A 6,160-nucleotide genomic window follows, 5' to 3' on the forward strand; every position below is an offset into this window, starting at 1 on the left:
TACCAACAGAGCTGGGTTTACCTTCGCGATTGCCACGAGCTCCTGATGCTAGGTCATGGGATCAATATTTGACAAGCATTCTTCCACTTGTCCGAGCAGAGTCTGCTGAACACTTAGGCCGCGTACAAGTGGGACAACAACGGCGCTACAATTCCCATCATCATCCACCTACGAAGTACAAAGTGGATGATTTGGTGTTAGTCCGTTTTCCCCATCTTACGGTACGTGGTTTATCTAAGGGGCTCCTTGTGCAGTGGAAAGGACCGTATTAGGTGTTGCGGCAAGTTGGACCACAAGTTTATGAGGTTCGGCATAACGTTCAGCAGGCCGATCCTCCGGAGATTGTGCATGTGCAACGGTTAAAACGCTTCATACAAAGGGATCAGGAGCAGTTAATACTGTCTACAGATCCACCGATGCCTCCTCCTGACGTTCCTCCAGATCCCGGTCCATCTACAAGAGAACCCTGACAGCCTTCCATTATTCCGAGAGGAGGGGATGATGTGAGGGCCAAGTGTACGGCTATGATGCCATATACTAATATTAGCGTAGTGGATTTTGGTAGCCGTCGGATTGGTTTCAATCCGGACCACTTGCTCCTGTATATAAGCTAGGGTTTTTGGGCTAATTGATATGCACATTTCTGTATTCCCTTTCCATATTCCATGCACTCACACTATAAATTTAATTTAATAACTAAGAACTCTAAATATAAATTAGTAATTACTTAGTCAATATTGAGCAATTGGCAAAGACGTTCAATATCAATATTCCTAGAACTTTGAGAGTTTAATACATTAATTTTTACCATTAAATTCACTAAATATTTTATTTAAGTATTTTAAAAGGCATCTATAATAGATGTAAAGGATTAAACTCAATGGATATATAGAAAAAATAGTTAACAAGATTTTCTAGTGATGTTGACTGATGTTATTAACAAGATATAAACTCCTGAGTTTGGACTTCTCAGGAAGTCACCTAACCCAGTTTGGACTTCCTAACTTAACTTTAAGTATCCCAAAACCCTTAACCGATTGGAAAAAGGGGGTGCACTTTTATTCATGGGCCCTTTCCCTCTATATTTGAACCCCATAAACCGTTTCTCAATTCATTCTTTTTAGTTGCTTACAATCCACCACGTTTCCTTGCAAGTTCACACCCTCGTGAACGGAAGTTGAGAGCCACAGCTCTCCCGAGAGTCTCGCTCTCTTGACACTCTACCCCTCAGGTCGAGCCAAGCGGGAGCAAACTGGACCAGCCAGATGTCAATCATCATGTGGTGTGATTCCCCTAGTTAACCAACAAAGTCAAACACATGACCGCTCCAATACCAAATGTAAGTTCTTGAGTTTGGACTTCTCGGGAGTGTGAGACACAAATCCCTAAGCCCCAAAGTGGAGCCGAAAGGGTGCACGTGGTAGTGGCCGAAGCAAAAGCCAAACGAGCGTAACACGTTTGGACTAAAAGGTTCCCACTTGAAAGGTTGAGAGCGGGAGTGGAACTCCCAACAGAGTGCTCAAGGAACGAGCATGAAGCGAGCAATAAGCGAGGCTCCAAAAAGGGACCCAAAAGGACCAACACATGACATGTGGAAGTGTCCAAGATGGAGTCCGAGATGGACCCGAGTTGGAGTCCAAGGTGGAGTCCGAGATGGAGAATGAGATGGACCAAGATAGAGTCCGAGATGGAGTCTAAGATGGACCCGAGATGGAGTCCGAGATGGACCTGAGATGGAGTCCGAGACGAAGTCTGAGACGGAGTTCGAGATGGAGTCCAAGACGGAGTCCGAGATGGAGTTTGAGATGGACCCGAGATGGAATCCGAGATGGAGTCCGAAATGGAGTCCAAGAAGGACCCGAGATGGAGTCCGAGGTCAAGACCGAGACCGAGATCGGGACTGAGACCAAGACCGAGATCGAGACCGAGACCGAGACTGAGACCGGGCCCGAGCCCGAGTCCGAGTCCGAGTCCGAGTCCGAGTCCGAGTCCGAGTCCGAGTCCGAGTCCAAGTCCGAGTTCGAGTCCGAGTTCGAGCCTGAGAGGGTGAAAGCCCAAAGTGTTCGTCTCCCAGACCCTGGGGGGTTTGGTGAGCTCCAAAAGTATAGTAAGGGAGAGGACTGCAGTGGAGCCAATTTGGCCAGGAAAGGCCAGTTTGGCCCAGGAAAGGCCAGTTTGGCCCAGGAAGGCCAGACCCAATGTTTGGTGATGAACTGACCGCTGGGAAGTCCAAGACTAGAGTGAATACGGACCGACAAGCGGGGTAGCTTGGTGAAGTATTCAAGAGCCGGCTCTAGTTCCCCCGGGAGATCGACTGGCCGATGCTCCCAGTCCAAATGTGGGTGGCACTACCTACTTAGATACCTGGTGTGGCTCAACAGAACCTCGCTCTCAGCCCATGGCTAGAGCACCCAAAAGCGGAAGGCGGGGAGAGTACCCATGAGGCTTGCGTAAGGCCATGGTGTTCTGAAATGTTGTCCCAAAGGTCTAGACTGTGGAAAGAAGAGGAGTAGTCCTCTGGTGTAATGACCAAGGATAGAGTCGTGCGGTGAGGAAGTCCTAGAGGACCGTGGGACTTAGTGGTCAGGCCTGTGGGCCCTGATCCAGTGGCAGTATTGGCGAACACAGTCAAGGATAGAAAGGGACTTAGTGGGGACCAGAAAGGAGATATTGGGGAAGGCTATTCCCCATGTCTACAGGCATCCTAAGGATGCTAAAGAGTGGATCTGGGATGACCACTCATGAACAGACGACCCAGTCTTGGAGAGACGAGATTGCAATGTAGGTGGTGTTGGACCACCGATGTGACCAAGGGGCATGGCCTAGCGTAACAAGCTGGTATGTTGGTGGTGCCTTGGGGTGTCGGTCATGGGACCAGACACGTGGAGCACTTGGACCAAGTGCAAAGGTTGAGTGGCATGGATGCCATTCTCGGGGTTAGTAAGCCCCAAGTCTTGAGTGGGACTTATGGAGGTTGTGAATGAGACTCCTCCAAGTGGTCAGAGGTGTGGTTAAGTGACTAAAGTAGAATAGAAAAATTTAGTCGCTTACAACTTGGTATCAGAGCTGTTCCTTAGTTTGACTTTTATTGGTGCTCAAGTATATCACCATTGATATTGGCATTGGAAGGCCCTAGGAGTGGGCCTATCCTTGAGGAGTAGCATGTCGAGAGGATATGGCTCTCCACTCAAATTCATGCTTGAACTTGGGCGCGATGTGGTGGATAGAAAAGGGGCCAGTAAGGGAATGGTTTTGGGATCTTGGGAACAATATAAAGGTTTCCTCAGCGATATGAGGATGTGATCCAGATGAGCGTTTGACTTAGCAAACTGGTTAATGTAGTTGTGGTAAATAACTATAGTTGGGATCACGGGAAAGATAGAGACTCCAAAATAATAAAGGAGTCACAAGATTATCCTCATATAGTTGAAGTTGGTGCTTATGAATGTGATACCAGAAGTAATGAGCGCAGGAGGTCAAATACGGAAAAGGACACAAGTCCTTGAAATGGTAGCCGGGGTTACCTCTAATAAATGCTAGAACAACCCAAGGAGTTGGGGGTGTACTTAGATGATGAGTTAGTATTCTCATCACATGGACAAGTAGTCATAAGGGGCAAAAAGTTGCCCCTAGAGAACAAATCAAGTGTTAGAGTAACACTTGCAAAAAATGGTCCTTGTGAGTAGGACATAAATACAAGGAGTTGTATTCCAGTGAGTTAGTACCTCAAAAGTAAGACCTCATAGGTCGTCGGATTAACAAAGTCTAAAAGGTTCAATGACTCCAATAGAGTCAAGAACTAATCCTAAGGGCTTGAGGAAAACATTTGGACTAAGGTGTGTGGTGCCCCACGAAAGATGGGGAGGATCTTGAAATCCAAGCATGAGAGCAGTATGTATCTCATTGATGGCAGAAGGTGCCATGCTAAAGTCGTGGGAAAGAGTTTCCCGGAAGAAAACAACTTTGACACAAAGTTGTGCATGAACTCTATGGTGCAGTACTAATGGATAATTGGCCTAAGAAACAACCATATTAGTCTTCGCAAAAATACCTGGACATAAGTAAGAAGTGTCATAAAGGTAGGCTCGTGGAGCCAATGGTGTGGAGACACCGAAGGTGCCAAGGCGTGCTGCCTTGAGGTCAAGTTAGTGGGTTCATAAAAACCCCTTCCAAAGGAATCCCAATGGAAATGGGAATAGCATAGCTTAAGTTAGAAGACATGCGGCTAGAGTGTGGTGACCCAGATAATGATGGAGGTGTGGAAGCACCAGCAATGAGTTGTAGGATTTGACAACTATAAGGCAACTAAGCAAAAAGTGCAAAATAATTCATAAACTGGTAGAAGGCAACTACCTAAGACTTTTTATTGGGATAAGGAAGTTTGATATACCCTTATACGGGATAAATTGCTTATGTTACGACATAGTAAGTCAATATCGAAAAGGGAATGCTCATTGTCAAAGAGGCCATCATTGGGACACCCAAACACTCTAGAACACCAGAAGAGGGTATTTGGTGTCATAAGGGCAATGGATAATGCCCAAGGGACAAAGTCCCTAACGAATGAAGGATAGGAGGTGCTATCCAAATGTCCAAGGTTGTGGAGACAAGAGAAGTCCGTCTATCCAAATTGGACAAAGCCAAAGAGGGATTTTGGCAAGGCTAGTGATGGGCGTATAAAGGCCCATAAGTAGCAATGGTGATCCTAGTGTGTGGGATTACAAGGTGAGCAAACCCGGATAGAGGAACCACTCCCTAAGCTGTCGGGTAGGTTCATCTTTATGAATACTTGCCAAGGCATGGTAAAAAGTGCAAAGCTATCTTCCTAGTCTGGAAGAGAATAACCGAAGAAAATGTATGAAGCCAAAATGCAAGTAGTATAGGGATAGAACCGAACCATAGGAATTGACAGGCATAACCAAGGGTGGTTATGCAAATGGGGAGTGGAAAATCAAGCAGGTGCTCAAGCATGTTGTTACTAGCGACCGGGATGCCATGGAGAGTCTAAAGCATGGGATTGTCCATGTTAGACTATATGGTAATTGGCAAGCTTGCGACAGGAGAAGCCTTAGCAAGCCAAGGAACAAAGTTCCTTGAACGTTCCTTTAGGTAGATAAGTGTAAGCCATAATTTTTTCCTTTCCAATTTGCCAGCTTACCTCGTCTATCTGTCCAACACTGCCTTAGCTTTTGCTAAGTTCCCTTACCAAGGTTCCCGCCTATGGTACCAGCTCCTACTTGGTCCTACTTGGTTTCAGCTACTCACTGCACAAGCAACGGAGTGTTAGCCATCCATCCACGGATTCCCAAATCTCTCTCAATCCCCCTCCCCGGGTTAGACTGGACTTAAGGTTCAGCTACACTCCCCACAAGCACAAGCAGCCAAGCACACCAAGCTTCCAAGTTCCTAACTTCCCTTGGTACCACAAGACTTGATAATGGGACCCTCTAAATCCCAAGTCTCGGGTTCAACACTTGCTTCGGGATGCTGGGGCAAAACACCGTGGCCTAACGGCCCGGTATGGGTACCTCTACCCCCCCACTTCCATCCCGAAGGGAAGGTCCAAGCCCCTAGGAAGGGCAAGGACCAATGAGCCGTATGGTACTCAAATGGGCACCACTCCACATGAGCCGGGAGCACCGCAGTCAGTTTCCCTTTCGGGAGTGGGAGCTACTCTTGAGCACTTCCTTGGATGGCCCCTCCGGCACCAACCAAGTCCATGCTCACTCCCACCCAAGGCCCCTTGGTCCCAGTCCCAACCTCAAGTCAGTTTGGAAGCCCCACTGGAGAGTTCCTTCAAAACTGGTTCCTGGACCTCACTATCCCTACTATACTTTTGGAACTCCCTGCAACCCCCCCCCTAGGAGACGCACGCTTTGGGCTTTCACCCCTTGACCCGTATTAGTACTGAGACTTAGTCTCTAGCTCGATCTCGGACTCGATCTCGGATCCGACTTCGGATTTGGTCTCGGACTCGATCTCGGACTTGATCTCGGACCCGATCTCGGACCCGACCTCGGACTCGACCTTGGACTCGGTCTCGGACCCAATTTCGGATCTCGGACTCGGTCTCGAACTCGGTCTCCGAGTCGGTCTCGGACTCGATTCCGGACTCTATCTCGAACTCGGTCTTAGAGTCGGTCTTGGACTCGATCTTAGA

Source organism: Selaginella moellendorffii, unplaced genomic scaffold (genome assembly GCF_000143415.4).
Source record: "Selaginella moellendorffii unplaced genomic scaffold, v1.0 SELMOscaffold_46, whole genome shotgun sequence".
Taxonomy (NCBI): domain Eukaryota; kingdom Viridiplantae; phylum Streptophyta; class Lycopodiopsida; order Selaginellales; family Selaginellaceae; genus Selaginella; species Selaginella moellendorffii.